Genomic DNA, 22,340 nt, shown 5'->3' with positions numbered 1-22,340 from the left:
TAGAATATTTTCATTGGCTGCGTTTCTTCATAGATGGGATCCAATCACTAGGTCTTAGAGTCTGTAAAAACTCAAATACGAACTTAGAATCACGAAGTAATAACCTAAATAATTGCGGATCCTCTAAGTCAATCAGATATGACTTACAAAGTTGACCACAGTCAGAGTAGTGGTCATTCTGAAGAAAATGTGTCGGTTCTAATTTCCTAAAGTACTTAGGCTTAGTATCAGAACTTAATAAGTGACACATTTGAAATCTATACGTTCCCACAATTGGAAGAAAACTATTTGGTGGGAAAACAAAGTCAATCTGGGTATCATAGCCTGGGCAAACCACATCGACCAGAGGATGGGTTTCTAACGACTGAACCTTTTTCAGGACATCATTAGGTTCGGGAAAACGAGTGTGAAGGTAATCTTGTAAAATTGTCGAGGCAGAGATATCAAGTCCTAAGTGAAGGGACTTTCTGAGAGTTAAAGGTAAGGCACTATGAAGGTGATAATCACCCCCAAACTTAGAGTTTTTAGTGTCTCTAGATAGACTAGTTACAATCTCCCTAATTTCTGGATCATTATATTCTTGAAAATGGTCAATTGATTCTTCTAATTTATTATCAGGTAGTGCATCTTTACTCATCTCTACGAGTCTATGTTCTTCATTCAAGATTATTGTTTCTAAGTCGCTAGACTCTAAAACAGCATTTTCAGAATAAACCCGTTCCTCTAAACCACTATCGGCTTCGTAATCAAAAGGAAATACTACATCGTCTAAAACGGTGGTATTCCTAATCAAATCCTCGTCCTCTTGAATAGTGAATAATCATAAAAATTATTTGGATTTGAAGTAGAAAAATATAATCACTATAAAGCTCAATTGGATTACTAGATTCCTGATCACTATGCCTACATATTTCAGATTCTTCATCACTACTATCCTCATCATCATAATAGTACGAAGATGATTGAACCTTATCTAAATAAGTAGTGTTACCAATTATAACCTCGTTCTCTTGATTGTGTAAATAACTATATCTTCATTCTCTAGGGTATTATTGGATACACTATATTGGAAATTCAAGTAATTTCGAGCAATTCTTTCGTTCGTCTCAGCTATCCGCTTGAGGTGGTCTTCTAAAGAAGGTTCACTCATTATTGTAGTTCTTTCGTCTATATAACTATTCATATCAGCTAACTTACGCGTCGACTCAGCTAACTTACGTGTTGACTCTAGTAAAGAGGAATTATCAGAAGGATCATAAAAAGGACTACTTTTCAATAGTTTGATTGTATCCTCTAGAGACGAAGAACTAGTACTATAATCTTCTTGCTCGTAAGACTGATGCATGTGTGGATAGTAATTGGGCTCACCATGGTATGAACCATAACCTTGAAAAGGTTGGCGTTCCCAACTACTATTCCCACCATGGTCATAAAAATGATGATGTCATAATCAAATTCAGGTCGATACTCATTGTATTGGCTTCTATCATACCAGTTCGACATTATTAATTGCAAGGGAATTCTACACAATCACAAACAAGGACTCGACTCCACCAAAACAAACCTAAAGATTTCTAGCAAACAAAAAGCATGATGGCTCCACTTAGATTGCTTCTAGACCAGCTTTATCTTTCGAAAGGGAATTCGTTGCAATTTGAGCAAACCCCTCTGGAATCAATCCGAGTCAAAGTAAGTTGAATTGAGGCGAGGGAAGCTCAGTGGAGCTTTGATACCCAAGGCCTCACCGCTATCACAAGGCGGCGCAGTCACGCATTCAACTCACAGAAACCATCATGAACTTTGGAGTGTGCTTAAAGAGCAACCAATATTTTTCGAACGAGTTTCCTATTAAGCTCGTTACCCTATCGGTCTCTATTCCAAATTTTAAGCTTTGGTTCGCGTTAGGTTTCGTTTTCCTAAGGCGGGCAAGAAGGGAACGGTGATGAAATCCGAACCCTTATCTTGTTTGGCCAGGCCTTGCCCTTTACTAGGAAAATAAAGACAGTCCGGTTCGTCCTCAAACAATTATCACCTTAAGGCAGACAGTAACCCGCTTGCAGGAGATTCGCGGGTGTTTCGATTGGACTTACCTCCCGTACCAGAAGGGCGATGAACCGTTGTCGTCGACTCGGGCCACGACTCCTATGCCGTGTGCGAACCCGAGGGGCCGAGACGATATAGTAATCGTCGTCCTTCCCTGCACACAGTTTATATACTTTTTTTTTTTTTTTTTAATAATAATACCCTTCCGTAGGGTTAAAAAAATAATAATAATAAAGTCCAAGAGTCCAGTCCAAAGTCCAAATAATAAATAAAGAAAAAAATTACAATTTTCCTCACACACTCTAAAAAAAAAATTAAAAATTAAATCCTAAAATTGTCCTTTTTTTCTTCTCTTTTCGCTTTTCGCTTTAAGATTTTTCCTCTCCAAGTCCTTAGTTTTCACTTTGAACCTGCAAAATAAAGACAAAAAAAACGTAAAAAGGAACAAACAATTCTAAAAATAATAATAAATAATAATAAACCTAAAAAAATAAAATAAATCAATCTATATACAAGTCCGCGTCGGCGGCGCCATTTTGTTATAGGTTTGAAAGTGGTAGTAAAAGTTCGTTGCTCGGACTTGAATAGATTTTAAAACGAAAATATATGTACAAATTTGTCACAAGATGTTCGAGAGGTATTGGGACTAAGGACTTGGCCAATTCTTCATGCATGTGGTATATTTTATTTATTCTTAACAATTACTGCTCAAACATAAATATATGGACTCTTATTTTGCCAAAAGATTCTCAGATATTAGTTATAAATCGTAAGCATGGGACATCAAACATTTAAGAAAGCATGCCGCATCAAATAAAATGATAACTAATTAATTAAAATCATTTTTCAATTTTTAATCAGTGCAAAAGTCATAAATAAATATAAATTAAATTTACCACAATGACGAAAATAGACTCCCTCCGTCGTCCCAATGTTGGGTTTAGCTCCTCATTAATCATAATCTCAAAATGTTTTATTATTGCCCAAAGTTGATTACAATTGAGTAAACAATGCAACAGAAATCGCAACAGCAGTTCCTGTTGCGAAGACGATGTTGGACTGTTACAGAGAAACAAGTGGTGACGGAAAATTAAATGCTGTGGTTTACTTCTCTGTTGCAAAATATGATGAAGAAACTGTTGCGATGAAGATAAACGTTGCAGAGCGGTTGAAGAAACTGTTGCGATGAAGATAAACGTTGCAGAGCAGTTGAAGAAACAATTGCAAATGGATGAAGGAACCGTGGCCGATTCCTTGTTCTTCACGGGCAGCAGCAGCAGCAGCAACAGAGTTCTGAAAACTCTGATTTCTGCTCCTGGCCCTCCTTTCGACTCCCAACTCTCGATAGCCCTTCCCTGTGATAGTATCAACCTATTTATACACCTAAGCCTCATTGAATCTCGCCATAACTCCTCAAAAATCTTCACAATGAAGAAAAATATTTTTGAGAATAATTTCTTATTTCTTCCTCTGTGTACGTTAATTGTCTTGGAAATCTTCATAAACTGATTGATACGCATCCTAGGAGAATATCTGGGCTTAACTACACAAACATGCAACATCTTTTACGTGATTTTCTTTCCAAAAATGAAACGATATTCTTTTCTCTGTTTTGATTGGGAATTGATTTTCTGGACAAATTTGATCGATCCCAACCACCATAATATCTTCATATACTCATATCACATATACCCATTAAGTCTCAGCTCTTTAATCTCGTTAAAACACCTTCAAATGTCGAATTGAAAATTTGCCAGTAAAGGAAAGAATTTTCCCGCCAAAACAAATTTTGAATTTTGAAAGAAGGTCTCCCATTATCCAGTGGTCGCCCCTTATCCAAAAGCGAGAGTCCGAATAACACTTGTCCTCCGGGTGCCAAAATCAACTTTTCGAGCCGAATTTTCTTAAAATATTTATTTCCAAAAAATACCTACAAATACATAAAATAACAAAATTAGTACAAAATCGAGTGCCAACAATACGGACATTGAGGACAAATTAGACACAAAAATGTGTCTATCATTGAACCCACAAGTTTTGCTATCTCAAGCTTGTTTTCAATGTTTGATGATCAAAATTATATCTTGATTTCTAGTCCACTAAGTCAAGTCTTGGACTAGGTTAGAATTTGTAGTTGGGTATCAAAGATCACCCTTGAACACTGAAGATCGACGAAGACATTTGGAGAACTTCTGTATTAGGTGTGTGAAGATTGAACCATTCTATTTTTACTCACTATGTCACCATTCTATCTGTTGAGGCTAGTTGTATGACTTCTAGTAGATTTACAAAGAAGAAGTTTCGAGTCAAGATTTCCTTGTGAAAGATCTCGAAATACGATTCTAAGCAAAGATGTTCAACGGTCCTTAAAAATATTAGTTCTACGAGTTAATTTGTGGATCAATTGAAAATTGCCCATGCAAATGATTTTATCACCTGGGAATGTTCCAAACATTATAAAAGAGAAATAGTGAAATTACTGATATTTCTACTCAGGGAAGGTTGACAAACCAGTTTGCAAACCATAGATATATGAGTTTCAGAAATACACGAAAGTTGGCGAACCAGTTCGCAAACCGCAAGTTCAGTTGGGAATAGTTCATGAACCCCATTGGTAAACCGTGGTTGAACTGAATTTTATAAGTTGGAATAATAGGCTAGCAGTTGGGAAACCCGGTTCATGAACTGTAGTCAACTGAGTTCGGAAGTCTAGTAGGGTTGGCGAACCCGGTTCACGAACCATTGCACCCTGACTGGGGAACAAGATCTACGGTTGGCAAACCGTTGTACCAACCGTCCTAGTTTATGTTTTAGTAAATTCTCAAAGACTTATTTTCATAATATGTTTAACATTACTAGAACTCTCTTAAACACTTCTAAGACTTCACTGATCACTTAAACATTTATGTGTGTGCATCATGATTCAAGTGTTTAAATGAATATCAAGTTGCTTTTTGTTCGTTAGCTACTTTCCAACCCGAATGGTCATGTACATTGTTCAGTAACCAAACCTAAGTGTATATTCTTCTATTGTATTTTTTCAAGATTAGAGTTTCCTTGATTTTCAAGTTATCTTAGCTTGAATTCTAAGTTAACCCTGGCCTTGGAAAAACTACAAATAAATATGCTCTTTCAACAGGGAAAATCAATCTCTGATACTTTGTGTCCTATTTGATTCTAGAATCGTCCTCTATTGACCTAGGTTTCCTCTAAGAAACATAATTAGGTTTACGACTAAAAGACTTCGCTTTGGGGATTCGTGAAGCTAGGACCGACTATCTTTACCTTTGATAGTTCGTGAATCCTGATCTTGCTTTTCTATTATCGAGGTTTTTGAAATCTCTTTCAGACAAGATAAATAGAAATCATAAATTTATTTTCTTCTCGGGATTTGTGATTCCTTAAGATAGATATCTGAAAACTGATCTTTGTTGATCTTTTGAAGATTGTTCTTGAGAGGTGGTTAGGAATCTAGGCTGCTCTTCGGGATTCGTAATTTCCAAATTTGTGAGGTTTGCTAGCATGTCTATTGCAAAGATATTTCCATACCTTGATCTTTGATCTAAAAGAAATAAAATAGGCTTATCTATTAAAGGAAGATTTGTATTAAAAGTCTTCACCGCGGCTTAAGCAACTCTTAGGATATAAAGGAAGCCGACTAAGGAAATCAAGTGCTTATAGCCTTGCGAGTTTCAAGAGACGTAAGGAGCGCGGCTGTAACTTAATCGCTTGGAGGGTGGATGTGATCTCAACTATATTCCAGTATGAAGTATGATAGTAGGCTAGTATCTGCAGCGGCTTAATATAGTGTGGTTTTCAAATCTGGACGAGGTCCCGGGGTTTTTCTGTTGTTGTGGTTTCCTCGTTAAAGGTGTCTTGTGTTTTTCCTTTTCCGCATTATATTGTTTATCTTCATAATTGGATTTGCACAGGTTTATATGTATTCAATCTAAGTAGATACGTCCGCTTAATTATTATTGATTACGAGACTTATTTCTGTATAATTTGTGTTTTGAAAGATAGATACCAAGTTTAATCACTTGGCAGAATTCCGATCAGATTATTTGGATACGACCAAATTGATCTTGGATATTGATTTTTGAAATCGTCCATGTACTATGCTTAACAATCAGGTTCACGAACCCTGTGTTTATATACATACTGACTGAGTAGAGGTTGAGATAAAAACTCTATATACATATTTTCAAGGATCATTAAGTTGGTCTACTTGTTATTGTATTAACTTTTGTTTATACAGGTTGCTGAACGAAAAAGTTGGGGATATTTAGTATCCCTTGCGTTTTCAGATGCCAGAGTAAAACTTAATAACAAGATAACGCTACCTAGCAGTGAGACGCTCACAGCTTTTAGATATAAATCTTTTGAATAACTTCTCAATTATATTTTCACCATCAAAATGCATTCAAAAAAATCAGATCAAGTTGAGTCTTACACTCTTACTTACTTGGATTTTTGATTGTTATGAAACCATTATAAGTCAAAAATCAAAAATATAATGGAATTGATTCTGGAAGAAGAAAAGAAACAATAATAAAAGTTGTAATACCGTCACAATATATGTTCATGTTAGGATTGATATCTTTTGGGAAGGACAAATGCCCTCATTTTATCACGTAAATTTTTAAAATTTGATCCTTTACATAACAATTGGGCTTGAAAACTCACTCAATATTAATTCTTCAAAGATTGCTTCATTCAATTAAATAACAATTACTCAAAGGAAAAACGGTATTTCATGCATCACATGCACGCCAAATTATTGATGGTTTGAGAAAAGAATGAAAGAGTGTGTTCGAGGTCTCGACGAAATCATGCAGTGGACTTGATTGAAATATTACCAAAGTTGGAATCACCAAAACATATGGCTGGAAACATAAATTTTTACCCGTAATCAAGGAATTCCTTGGTGGAATAAATTATATTCATTGCTCATCTGGCAAGGTCCGCGCACAACACCTATTAATATCACAAACGATTAGTCATTGGGGATTTCCTGCAAAAAAAAAAATTAATAATAATACAATAAAGAAAACCTAGCTAGCACAATTTAATTCCAGTAACTACTCTATAAACTTACCTTCGGTTAAACCAAATTTATACTTATTCAGATAAGACTATCAGGATGTCGAATTATCAACATCATTGCCAAAGTTTCAAACAAAATATGTGAAATTCTCCATGACCAAACTTTACGGGTGTATTAGAAGTAAATTGTATTACTACTAGAGGTAAAATAAATTAGATGAATACAAATTTAGTCTTTTTATTAAACATCAATTAGGACGCCATTTTATGGAGTCTCGACGAGTGTCGTTATGCCGGGGGTTATTTATTAATTGATAAAATATAAGGGTTTTGTATATCAACCAACTGCTTAGATACATTCTTTTTTCATTATTGGTGTTTGGGATTTATTTATAATTTATTAAATTTAACTATTGATCCTTTTATTTGTTTTCTCATTCATGCCTAACTAATGCGTTCTCCATAAAAAAAATTTTGCTTTACCTCACCTATCCCATTGACCTAAGAAATCGAAGTGGCACTACCAACCAAAATAACTCAATCTTGGAATGAGAACATGAACGTTAGACTCACTCTCTTAAGATTGGACTGTTTGAACGGAAGGAGGGAAACACCCATTTAGCATGCAGTAAATACTACCTACAGGGGATAAACCGGGAGTACGATAAGTGTGTTTTACCTACTAAGTTGGATATACAATTTAACACCTACTACCATGTACATGAAAAATATCGTGCAAGTAAAATTCAAACATCATATGGCCAAATGATTTACTAATGACACAGTAGCTAGTATGGGAGCATACCCGAAAAGGAGGGGTAACCAAGTACACCACCAACTTTTTTGTTCGGCTACCTGTATAAATAAAACCTAATATAATTGCAAGTAGATCTAGTTTAAAGATCCTGGAACAATATGCATAAAAAAAATTCTATTGTCTCTTCCCCAATCAATATGTCTAGACTAACAAATCCGTGAACCTGATTGTGTAGAAAAATTCTTGGACAATATCACAAATCAATATCCAGATCAATCTAGTTGTATCCAAATTCTAACAAGTATGAAACTTGGGATATATCTTTCAAGATACGAATTCAACAAGAACAAGTCTCGTTATTGATCACAGTTGATAAGGACTTAAACTACCCAGATTGAATAATTACTAAAAGTGTTATTCCTATTATAAAGGTAAAACAATATAATGCGGAAAAGGAAAACCATAAGACATCAGAAGTTTTGTTAACGAGAAAGTTTGCACCTGCATAAAAAAATCCGGGACCTCGTCCAACTTTGAAAACCAAACTGTATTAAGGCGCTACATGCACTATCCTAATATCATACTTCAGACGAGAGTGTAGTGAAAACCGAATTAACCCTCCAAGAAATTCAACCGCAGTCGTGCTCCTTATATATCTTGAACCTCACAAGGTTCGATGCAATGATGCCCTTAGCAGATGTCTTTTACATCCTAAGAGTTACTCCAACTAAGTGAAGACTTTTGATAGCAATCTTCCTCTAACAAATAGGATTATTTGATTTATTTTTTGATCTTTAGATTATCTCGGTTTGTAAATATATTTGAAATAGAAAAATTCTATCAAACTTGACGAATATGAAACACTTCATTCAGTTAGCTGGGAAGCCTGGATTGCTAACCACCTCCCAAGAACAATCCAAACAAATCAAAAAAGAGTTTAGATATCTATCTTGAGGAATCACAAAGTCTGGGATGAAAAGAACCTTTGTGATTTCTATCTATCTCGTTCTTGATCTGAGAAAACAAAAACCTCGAAGATCAATAAGAACAAGATCCGAATACACGAACTATCATGTAAAAGATAGTTACTCCGGGTTTCACGATCCCTAAGTGAAGTCTATAAGTTGTAACCTAATTGTAACTTAGGTTTTTAGAGGACGACTCTAGCAAGCAACTAGGACACAGAAGTGGAAACCGAATTAACCCTTCAACCAATTCAAATGAAGTTGTGCTCCTTATATCTCTTGAACCTCGCAAGGTTCTATGCAATAGATTTCTGTTTTTTTTTTAATATGAAAGAAAGATTTAATTAATCATTTAACCTTGTTGTACATGAAGATGAGTCCAACAATAATGGTGGATCAGACACCCAATAGGTTTTCATAGACATGTTGGTTGCATCTTTAGCTAATAAATCAGCTGCACAATTTGTTTCTCTGGGTACATAAGCAATCATCCAATTATTAAAAGACCTAAGACACTCTAATCAATCCTTAATAATAGAATTATTATTCCATTTGATAGCTCCAACTTTTCCATTCAGAGCATTAATAATCTTAACGCAGTCACCTTCAATGTGCACTTTTGTATATTGTTTCATCCTGGCCATCTGCAGCGCCTCCAATGCTGCTAATGCTTATGCCTGTTCAGCATCATCTGCTAGTGCTGGGAATCCACATGTTCCTTGGAAGTTCCCTGCATATAACATAATTAGAGCGCCACCCATAATTTTACTTTCTTTACAGTAAGCGACATCAAAATTTATTTTAATGTAACCCTCTAAAGGGGGTTTCCATTGAACAACTACTCTTTCTCTAAGATCCAAGCTCCTTTTTGGAATGATTTTTGCATTATTGTCATTCCAGTCCTGAATTGATTTCCTTAGCTGGCGTCTTTTATATCCTAAGAGTTATTCCAATCTAAGCAAAGACTTTTGATACTAATCCGCCTCTAACAAATAAGAGTACTTGATTTCGCTTTTGATTTTTAGATCTGGGTTTGGAAATCTGTTTGCAATAGAAAAATTCTATCAAACTTGACGAATCCGAAACACTTACACTCAGTTAGCTGAGAAGCCTGGATTACTAACCACCTCTCAAGAACAATCCAAACGAATCAAAGAAGAGTTTAGATATCTATCTTGAGGAATCACAAAGTATGGGACGAAGAGAACCTTTGTGAATCTATTTATCTCGTTCTTGATCTGAGATAACAAGAACCTCAAAGATTAATAAAAAATAGATCCAAATACATGAACTATCAAGTAAAACATAATTATTTCGGTCTTCACGAATCCCTAAGTGAAGTCTATAAGTTGTAACCTAATTGTTTCTCATAGGAAACTTAGGTTTTTAGAGGACGACTCTAGCAAGCAACTAGAAACATAAGTATTAGGGATTAAGAAGTCATGTTGCATGAGTCTTTTCATTTATAGATTTTTAAGGATCTAGGTAGATTTGAATTCAAGCTAAGATAACTTGAGATCCAAGCAGATACTTTTTCAGTTTATATGAAATTCTGATTAGGAATTCATGTAAGCATGTGAGAAGTTTTCCTTGAAATTACGCAGAAGAAAATACTCTATGGTCTAGGGTTCTGTAACTGTGTACAATAATAGTCAGCATTGGCAAATATACCTTTTGAATTTTCAAGCATAAGTCGTGTTCATTAACTCTTAAGACTTAAACCTTGGTTTACAAATACAAAGTGATTTAGTCAGCAAAGTTGCCTTATTATTGTGTATGAGAGTTATAGCAATGCCAAACGTATTTGTGAAAAAATAGTTTATGAACATCTGCTTGGTTCTGTACTAGGTAGATATGTATAGAGGTATGCATACCTATTGACCAGACCGTGAACTTAGGGTGTTGAGGTACGTGCACCGGGTATATGTACCCTTATCCATTCACGAACTTAGATCCCAGGGTATGCGTACCTCCCTCTAATTCATGAACTCATAACCTTATGGTACGCATACTGGGTATGCCTCGTGTGCAGAATTTTAGTAAGTTTTGAAAACTCTCTTTAATCAATTTGAAACATTCTCAATCTTCATAGATAATAAAAATAATTTTTTGGGCAATTTCCAAATGATCAACTTGAAACAAAAACAGTTCATAAACAATAATTGTTGTTAACCAACATTGTTAAGGATCTGTGAACATCCATTACTTGAATCATATTTCGAGAGATTTATCAAGACAAGCTTGACTCAAAATTTCTTTTTTTGCAATATTAAATTTACTAAAATCATACGACACAGTCTCATAAGATAAGATGGTAAATGCCATGAGTAAATAGGATGGTTTAGTCTTCACATACCTCGTTGTCGATTAAGTTCTTTAAATGTCTTCGTTTGATCTTCAACCTTCAATCTTTGAGGGTTATTCAATGATGTCTGACATTCAACTACCATACTCTAATCCTAGTCCGAGACTTTACTTTAGTAGACTAGAATTCAAGATATAGTTTTGTGCATCTAACATTGACAACAATCTTGAGATAACAAAATTTGCGAGTTCGACCGAGCAATGCTCTAACAATCTCCCTGTTTGTCAACTTTAGTGGAAAAATTATCAATATATATGGATTCAATATAAATAAACCTTTCATCTTAAAATATATCATGCTTGATTTCTTTAAATCTTCAACATCGTCTTGAATTCTTTGTTCTTCAAATTCTTATATTGTTCTGCAAGTAGAACTGTTCATTTTCACTAAAAGAGAACATATAAGCTACACGAGTATGAAAATAACAATTGGCCTATCTATGAATTTTTCTTTAAGCATTTCAGCAATTAGTCTAACTTTAATTGACCATGCAGGTAAAACTGTTGAAACAAGGGGATCACGTGCAGATTATACCACAAGAGAGCAACTAGAATAAAAAGGTTCTGATACAACCTTCCAATAGGTAACTAAATATAGTGGACATAAAAATAATCTTCCAAAACGGCTCAGGTCCAATTCTGTAATTGTTGATGGGAGAATACCCAAAAGCAATAGAGAATATATATAACATTAGTGTAGACTTTGGATAAGACTAAATATATGTATTTATTTCAAAGTAACTTCTTTTTTATTAACCTCTAAACCCAATATTATTAAGGTCGCAAACATAGCCACTTTCTATAACTTTTTTTGTTGTTGAAGATAACGATGATATATAACCAAGCAAAACCGAAACAAAGTACAAAGATAAAAAACAAGAAAGAAAAAGATAGAAACATGCAGGATGTTGTCATGTTATCATTTCAGGGCATTCCCTGTTGTTATTTTTAGACAACAAACTTGAGTTTCTCCCAACTATTCTGGTAGTACTACCACCTTCTTTAAAATTATTACTTATGTCTAGTCTAATAAACTTATTTAAGAAAGCAGGCATCTCTTCTTTTCAGGTATTGAAAAATTGAAGACTTCCTAGCCTTTACCGCCAACTTGTCATCCACAGAGTTTCCAGATCTGTGGATAAACTTGAAACCCAAAAAATTATTGCATCCTTCCAAAATTATCATAGCTTATTTCACGATTTAATTTTCTGATTCCTCCAATCCAACATTGTGTCCTTCCCTTCTAAAAATTAACTATTCTTTCACAGTCACCTTCTAACTAGAAATGTGAAATTCCTTCATCTCCGACCCAAGTTGCACCTTGCAGAAGAACTAATGCTTCGGCTTTTTTTGGGAATGAAGTTTTGAATATTCCAGACTCAACTCCTTTTCCATCACCTGCATCATTTCTCAAAATTAGCCTATAACCAGCATTATCAGTAGCCGAAATCCAAGATGCATCATAGTTTGTTACAACGTGTGTCAGTGGTTTCCATGAGACATCCTTTTTTTCAACTGAGTTAGTGCAACTAATTTGCTGGTTCACACTTCCATGTGTATTGCACCAGTAGTTAAGGTGTCTTTGGATTGCAATTGAAAGATGCAAAGAAGAAGTGGATTTTTCTTTAAAAATCCTAGTGCATCTTTTCTTCCAAAGGAACCAATATTTAGTTGCACATATCTCAATCAAATATCCCCTCCTATCTGCCATTAATCATAATGATCTTTGAATGAGAGATTCCATGCATTACTATTTACACCACCAGAAAAAGGAGGCAGATTCCATAGAGATTTTGCATAACAACATTCAAAAAATAAATGCTTCAATGTTTCAATATAATCATGGCAGAAAATGCATTTTTCATCAATATCAGGCATGTAACTTATTAAGATCTGTATGATTGGTAGAGCATCGTTCAAACATTTCCATAGAAAAAGTTTTATTCTCTGCGGCATTCCTGCTTTCCAGAATTTTTTCCAAAATAATTCTCTATTTCTATCAACATCTTTCATTCCACATACCCTATCACAAAGTGATTTAACTGTAAATATTCCATTCTTTGTTAGTTTCCATCTAGGTTTGTTATGTTCTAAGTTTTCTCCCCTATCTAAAAAAATTTTGATATTTAAAATAGATTGCGGAATAATATGAGGAAAAGATGCCACGATTAGTTCCCGGTTCCACTTATTCGTATCAGGATTAATCAGATCCGATACAAGTGTTAACGAACTGTTCCTTTCGGAACAGAGATGATCAAGAGAAATTTCAAGATCGGGGATCCATTGGTCTGTCCATATGTTAATGGATTGACCATCTCCAACATCCCAGCAAAGGTATTTGTGAATCATATTGATCTCTGCAAAACACACTTCCAAATCCATGAAGAGTTAGTCGATTTTTTAATAGAAAAAACTGATTTATTCCTAAATTATTTTTCCTTGAATTGTTTCACCCACCAATAGTCTAGTTGTGAAATCAATCTCCAGGCAAGTCTAGCCATCATTGTCTGGTCCATCTTTTCAGTATCTTTAAAACCCAACCCACCTATTGTTATTGGCTTACACATAGACTTCCAAGATTTAATGTAATGACCTTTTGAGTTAACTTTTTTTCCCAACCAAAAATCTCTTTGTAGGGAGTTTAAAACATCCCATTTGATAGATGGGCAAGCTAGAAAAAACGGATTTGTTTAGGATCAGTTTACTAGGTTGGCTGAGAATCTTGCTCTTCCATCCTTTAATCCTTTCCTCCGTTTTACTGACAATGAAGTCAAAAGTTTTTAGTTAGGCCGACCGAGCGGAGCGAGGGAGGACTCTATATATAGTGACTTTGTCTCAAATGGGACATGACTTTTTTTTTCAATTTCACAAAAATGATTGGATTTGATGTAACCAAAAAGACGTAGGTGTAATTTTTCAAAACAAAAATGAGTTAGAGGTCCGGGGTTCGAATCCCAGGACCAGCAACACTGCCAAAAACAATCATTAATTTCAGTCATCGCCAGCAACACTTCTTCTTCTTCTTTTGGTTGGGGATTTCAGAGAGGGAAAGCTTCTGTTCTTGGATTTGTGAAAGTAGAAGGAAGGTTTGATCGAGATTTTGATACAGCAGGTAATGGAGATAGGATTAACGACATAAATTGAGGATAGGGTTTTGCTGTAGTGAATTGGAATTGAGAAATTACAGAAGAATAAAAGAGGATCTGGTGAAATTGAATAAATGGGTTTTTCTTGTGATCGACTATAAAGATTGAGCAGAGATTTTGCTGCTGTTGAGGTCATATTCTATCATCATATGTCCTGTAACCCTAAATTCGAAAATTGGGTGAAATAATTGAATTACTTCCACATCGAAAAACAATTTAATGCCGAAGAATTAATGACATTAGTTTTTTTTTTCCTTATTTTTTTCTTTGTTTAATTAGTAAATCAAAACCCTTGACACCCTTACTAGTTTTAGTCTAACAGATTTAACTTTGCAGGATGAGTTAGCAGTAGAGCATGTGCTTACCAAGGTAAATTTTTGGTTGAATGTGAGAACTAACTTGCAAAATCGTTGCGTTTTGCAGTACTGAAAACTGAAACCACTTTACACGATATTGAATTTGGTGCAGATTAGCTTGTTGCATCTCTACGAAAGTGAGAGGATAAAACTTCCTTCTGGCTCAAAAGTTGTGAAGGACTTGCATATCCTTCCGGTAAACTTGCACTCTGTGCTTCATTGGGGAAGAAAGCATATATTGTCAGGTTTTACTAAACTCATTAACAATTCTGTAATGTACCGTCTATTTTCAATGCCATAATTGTGCTGAATATTTTGACTGTTTTACAACAAGGAAATGAACAATTTTGTTATCAAATATGAATTGCCAGTAAGTCTTACACCTTCTTTAGGTTACTATCTCTATGATTCTAAAGTAACTACGAGATTTTAACTATTTATTTGATCACAACCTATCATCCTGGCATTTTTAGGGGCCACCCCAAAGGATTTAGGGGCCATCAATTTATACCCAGCCAAAGACTCTAGTTAAGGGGTACCCTATATGATATTGAAGTTACATAAATTCCCTTCTGGTAAAACTGTATAAAAACCAAATAAAAAACAATTCTACTCATTTCAACTCTTCTTCTTCCAGTTTCATATTATCTTCCGATTGTGGAAGAAAAAAAAAATTTCCTCGTTCAACCGAAACATCGCCGCGAATCGTAAAATCAAAACATCGTCGATTCGATTATAAAACAATGGATAAGAGAAATGAAACCCACATACCTAGAACCAAAAATGTTGCTCGGGGTATCGATCCAAACATTGGAATTTTAGCAAGAAATAAAGAAATTCTTGCTGCAAATGAAGAAGAACGCGAAGAACGCGAAGAAGAAGTACCCGACAATGTAGTCGGTGGTGGCGATTCCGAGACTCAAACACTTTGTCAACTTCAAATGGCCCCAATTAGGTAAGAATCTATCATTTTTGGGGTTTATTTCGCTTTAATTCGTCGAATCGAGAAAAAAATTTTCTAGGGTTTTCGGTTATTTATCCAGATTCGGACGATATGCATGCTCATTTACTTCCGAATGTAGTCGTGTTCTTCATTTTTCAAGAACATCGACAGTATTCGGGAGAAAGATTTGATGATTATCTGTCGAATATTGGTGGCCATATCTTCCTGGATACAAACTGCTAATAATCGGTAGTTTAATGAATTTTTTGGCTACCGAATATATTTAAGTAGACATAAAGTATTCGGAAGAACACTCACTACCGAATCTATATATTGAAAAAATCTCAAAATTTCTGATATAGGAAAAATCCCATTTTGGGGCCAGTATTTATTCGGAAGACAATATAATGTTTTATACCTCCGATTGTGTAGGATAAAATTTTAGAGTTTCTGAACTCCAGTTGATGAATATTCGGTTGTAAACATGTTTAGTTATATTCCGATTGTTTTTCATTCGGAAAAAATATGTGTCTTCTTACTTCCGAATTTGTACATTCGGGTTATAGATGTGCACTTTGTCTTCCGATTGTGTAGGATGAAAAATTTACAGCTTCTGAACTCCAATTGATGTATATTCGGTTGCAAATATGTTTAGTTAGCTTCCGATTGTTTTGTATTCGGGAACAATATGTGTCTTCTTACGTCCGAATGTGTACATTCGGGTTATATTTCCATACTTTGTCTTCCGATTGTATAGTTTGTAAATATTGTTCCTTTCTTTGTTGTTTAGACAAAGTCGAAGGGAGGGAGAAGAAGAAGTGACTAGTGCTAGGAGGGAAAGGAGTGCAAAGATAATTCAGGTGCTCAACAAAGCGAACAAGAACAAAGCAGTCAACAAGGAGTGCAACCAACTGTTGAACAACAAGGCAGTGAACAAGGGGTGCGACCAAGTGTTGAACAAGCCGCTCAACAAAGTGCAGGACCAAGTGTTGAACCAGTTGATCCAGTGGCAAGAGTAGAAGAAGAAGGACAACCAAGTGGTACCCAAAAAGCCAAAAAAGGAAAAGATGTTGTAAGGAAGGATATTTGCTAAGAAAGCATCACATCTTGTCCCTCAGCACTTGAAGAAGAAGGGTATTCCAGCAGGCACAATCCTTGGACTACCAGGATGGAGGAAAATTGCTATTTGGATACAAAGACTCATGGGCCAGAGAAATATATGAAACCGAGGTATAAAATTACTATTTTTTATTAATGTATTGTCTATGTGTTATATCGTAATACTTGTATTAAGGATTTTTTATGTACTTTAATAGGATCATCAAGATGCGGTCCGTCTACTCAAACCTACCGCCGCACCACAACAAAATGCTTGCGTGGCCTTTTATCCGGTGAATGTGAAAGGTTCAAGACAATTGTTGCCAACTCGGGGTTAGCTAATGCCGCCGAGAATTCATTGTTGGAACATGATCGTGTGGCCATATCGGCGTTCGTGGAGAGAATGTATCCTGAGACCGATACTTTCCATATGCCGTTTGGGGAGATGACGATCACCCCGGATGATGTTGTGCAGATTCTTAACCTTCCCGACCAAGGCACAGCTGTGAAGTTTAACTACACAAAGCAGTTAAGTTGGGACAACTTTATTCTCTAACTAACAAGTGCTTAGGTTGGGATGAAGAGACAACAACAACAGAGTTTAGGAGGCATGCCAGTTATAGAACAAGACAGATCAACATTACAGCTTTGATGAATATGTTCCGAGGCACCTTGAGAGGAAAAGAATGGAACGTTAACTGATGAGCAAGTGAACCACGCTGCCACTGCATATCTCCTCTGTGTATTGGGATGTGTCATATTCCCCAATACTTCTGGCAACCGGATCGACGCCAACCTTATACAACTTTTGGATCCTCTCCATGAAGTCGGTGACTATTCTTGGGGCACGGCATGCCTAGCATTCTTGATGGAAGAGTTGAGAAAGGCGTCGAGGCTAGGAACCTGCCAAGTTGCCGGGAACGTGGCTCTATTGCAGATTTTTTCTTTAACTCTATAACTCCTCTATAGTTATTCGGTAGACAATACATATGCATATTCATAACTCAATGGACGCATATTCATAACCAAAGGACGCATATTCGGTAGGAATTGATCCATCTTATTTTCCGAATGTTTGTTATTCGGTGGCTAGGTACTTAGTTTTATTTCGATTATATAATCGGAAATATGTTTTTGATATTACCACCGAATATACAGGCCAGAAAAACTAGAGGTTACTGAACTCCAAATGACGCATATTCGGTAGGAAATGATCCATATCTATTTCCGAATGTTTGTTATTCGGTGCCTAGGTACTCAGTTTTATTTCCGATTATATATAATCGGAAATATGTTTTTGATATTACTACCGAATATACAGGCCTGAAAAACTAGAGGTTACTGAACTCCAAAGGACGCATATTCGGTAGGAATTGATCCATCTTATTTTCCGAATGTTTGTTATTCGGTGGCTAGGTACTTAGTTTTATTTCCGATTATATTAATCGGAAATTTTTTTGATATTACTACCGAATATACAGGCCAGAAAAACTATAGGTTACTGAACTCCAAATGACGCATATTCGGTAGGAAATGATCCATATCTATTTCCGAATGTTGGGTATTCGGTAGATAGGTACTCAGTTTTGTTTCCGATTATATATAATCGGAAATTATGTTTGGAAATTACTACCGAATATACACAATCTATTTACTAAAACTTGATTTCTTATGTATATAGGCATGGATCTATGACCACTTCCCTATCCTGAAGTTGGCCGGAGAGAACCCGGGGTGGTGCACAGGTACTCCTAGAGGAACAAAGTATATATTTGAAGACAACCGTTCTAGGACAAAAGAGCAGCAGTTGATTCGCATGAGGGAGATTTTGGACCAATTGAAGGCCTCGGACGTATGCTTTGATCCATACAAGGAAGATCGAGCCAGTGGGCATATAAATTTTCGGTCGGACTTGTCCATTTATTTTGGACCATTGTGGCACCCCACATGATATGTGATGTATAACCCCTCTAGGGTGATGCGACAACACGGGTATATACAACAACAACCTCTGGAGAAAATGGGGGATTACTACAAATTGGAGTTGGAGTTGTGCTCTTCTAGTGGTGATAATCTTACAATTGTTCACACAGGCCCACCTATTGTTCTTGATAACTGGGATAAGAGGAATGACTTCATTATCGACACTGGTAGACGAACCAACCGAGGTGATGAAATTTCTCCAGACTATATGAGTTGGTATAACAAGGTATCACATCCTTTGGTTATCCGTGAAATCAAATCCAACACTACTGCGGCGGGTTCAAGTTATATGTATCATCAAAGACAAACCAGCTGGTTATGATAGACTGGTGCGTGTTCTTATATTTTTGTTCATTTTATATGATTCCAATAAATCTTAGGTAATTACCGTTTGATGTCATGTCATTACGTATAAAAAACAGGTGAATAGGTTCAACCGTGTTTCCAAAATGTTAACTGCATGCCTGAAGAGTGGAGATCCCATGCCAGCTGAGAAGATCAAAGAGCCTAGAGATCTAGTTGATAATATGGATAACGAAGATTATGCTGCCCAGTTTGGGGAGAAAGTCACGAAGAGGCATCCGCCCAAGGTGGCAGTATCAAAGACGGGTAAAAGAACTCGAGCTTCATCGAGCGCTGAAGCTGCTCCAACTGAAGGTGCTCAAACCCGTGGTCGTGCAAGATTGGGAGGTAGTCACGGTCGTAAAGTAAAGAAGAGCAGATAAATGACAATGATTTTTGTTGTACATTCGGAAATTTGTTTGGGTAACTAAGTTAGACAAGTTCAAATGACAATGATTTGTGTGTTATATTCGGAAGATTTGGTAACTAATTTAACTTCCGATTATTTCAATTTCAAAATTTGTGTTTTTCCCAAATTCTGATTTTTGGGCCATCGTACAATCGGAACTTTACAAAAAAATTTATCCTCCGAATATTACAAGTTCAAAACAAACCACGCCATGGCTCTAGGTGGTTCCAAGGGCCAATATATAAGGTTAGACAGCCCATATTCAGACGTTTGGGTAACTGTTTAACTTCCTATTATTTCAATTTCAAAATTTGAAAAGTATCAGTTTTTCCCAAATTCTGATTTTTGGGCCATCGTACAATCAGAACTTTACAAAAAAAATTATCCTCCGAATATTACAAGTTCAAAACAAACCACGCCATGGCTCTAGGTGGTTCCAAGGGCCAATATAGAAGGTTAGACAGCCCATATTCGGAAGTTTGGGTAACTGTTTAACTTCCGATTATTTCAATTTCAAAATTTGAAAAGTATCAGTTTTTCCCAAATTCTGATTTTTAGGCCATCGTACATTCGGAACTTTACAAAAAAATTTATCCTCCGAATATTACAAGTTCAAAACAAACCACGCCATGGCTCTAGGTGGTTCCAAGGGCCAATATAGAAGGTTAGACAACCCATATTCGGAAGTTTGGGTAACTGTTTAACTTCCGATTATTTCAATTTCAAAATCTGAAAAGTATCAGTTTTTCCCAAATTCTGATTTTTGGGCCATCGTACAATCGGAACTTTACAAAAAAATTTATCCTCCGAATATTACAAGTTCAAAACAAACCACGCCATGGCTCTAGGTGGTTCCAAGGGCCAATATAGAAGGTTAGACATCCCATATTCGGAAGTTTGGGTAACTGTTTAACTTCCGATTATTTCAATTTCAAAATTTGAAAAGTATCAGTTTTTCCCAAATTCTGATTTTTGGGCCATCGTATATTCGGAACTTTACAAAAAAATTTATCCTCCGAATATTACAAGTTCAAAACAAACCACGCCATGGCTCTAGGTGGTTCCAAGGGCCAATATAGAAGGTTAGACAGCCCATATTCGGAAGTTTGGGTAACTGTTTAACTTCCGGTTATTTCAATTTCAAAATTTGAAAAGTATCGGTTTTTCCCAAATTCTGATTTTTGGGCCATCGTACAATCGGAACTTTACAATCGGAAGTCTGGGAAATATTTTGGCTTCCGATTGCATTCGGAGGGTAACAGTGTTATCATATCCTCCGAATATATAAGGGTAATTTCGCCATTACGAATTACACGAGATAAGGGCCGGCTACATTTTCCCTTTGGGTGACCTTTTTTGTTTTATTGTTGGCCCCTAAATCCTTTTGAGTGGCCCCTAAAAACGCGAGGCTTATCATTGGGGTATATGAAAAAAAATGTTCTTTAGCTTGCTTCTTATCTTAAGCCATATGTCATTTCACCAAATTTTGCATCACTTATCAACAGTACAATTATCAGGGTCTTTTAGCTATTTTATATATATCTATTACAGGCTCCCGCTTGGTCTTGTTCATGAGATCTTGACAGTGAACACCACATGTACACTGGACTGCAGGTCTGCGTATCTACCAATTTCTCAAGCTTCTGCAATAGTGGAATTAGTGTTAACCTTCTTGGTCTTTTCTTTTGTTGATAATTGTCGCAGAATGGAATGTTATTGTTGTTTGACATGCGCCAAACATCGGGACCTGTGGAGTCCATGAATGGTCTCACCTCTCACCCTATTCATATGATACATTCTCTTCCAGACAACTCCCCTCTTCATAATGGTGGCAGATCAGTCCTAACTGCTTCTTCCATTGGCCCTTGTGTGTGGAAAACTAATATTCCTGGAGAAAGGCCAATCGTGGTTCCTGGATTGGAAAATCAAGGAGTATGTATATCGCTTGCTTATAGTCCCATTACTGATGATATTGTGGCTTCATTTCGTCCTAGAGTTCACACAGCAAATGATGTGGTTGCTACTCAGCCTTCATTATCACCTTCAGCTCCTGGCCGCGGAGAAGGAGTAACTGGTTCTTATCAAAGGAGTCACCACATAGGGTCTATGTCGACCTGTGTAAATAATGTTCGACTGCCAAAATCGGTCATTTTGAATTTAGAGAATCGCAACTTTTTTGCATATGGAGACGAATAAACGTGTGGATTATGCTTGCGGGAGTTGCCATCATTATTTACTTGCCAGAGTCTTAACCGAAATCAGAATGCTATTCTTGACGTAAAGTACTCGGGTACTTCAGAGAGAGGATTACTTGGTTGTGTAAGTAAAGACAGGCTGCAACTCTTTTATTTTCCTCGAGGCCCTGACATGTAATGGTCACTCGCTAACTTCGGTTAAGAATATTCTTAAAAGGTTCTGATTTGGTGGAAGATGATTGCTTCTGAACAAGCCCATACTTCCTGATAACTGGATTACAATATGGGAGCAGTCCCCTTTAAGTTTATTCGAACTTTAACTTGATTAGATCCATAGTTTGTAAATTAATATATGTCAGAAGATTGTTGTGCTTAGACGAATAAAAGCTGGATGAAATTTCTTTCCGACCATTTTTCTTCTGTGGCATTTCCATGGCTAATAACAGGTCATAAGATTTTATACAAGGTGGTCTTTTATGCTGCAGACCTGCAGTCTTGATGTTTCTTTATGGTTTTTGTTTGTGTGTAAATTAAAAACAGGTTCCAAGTTCACAGATTAATCAGACCGAGTCAGATCAGCTGACTCGGCTAACTCACCTATTTCTTTTTTGACCTTCAGCCATGTGCGATTAGTTGGACCGTTAAATGACGGTTTCTGTACTTATTTGATGTAATTATGGCGGAATTAAATTG

The sequence above is a fragment of the Papaver somniferum genome, chromosome 7 (genome assembly GCF_003573695.1).
Source record: "Papaver somniferum cultivar HN1 chromosome 7, ASM357369v1, whole genome shotgun sequence".
NCBI lineage: Eukaryota > Viridiplantae > Streptophyta > Magnoliopsida > Ranunculales > Papaveraceae > Papaver > Papaver somniferum.
The sequence above is the reverse complement of the archived record's forward strand: the minus strand, read 5'-3'. Positions refer to the sequence as shown.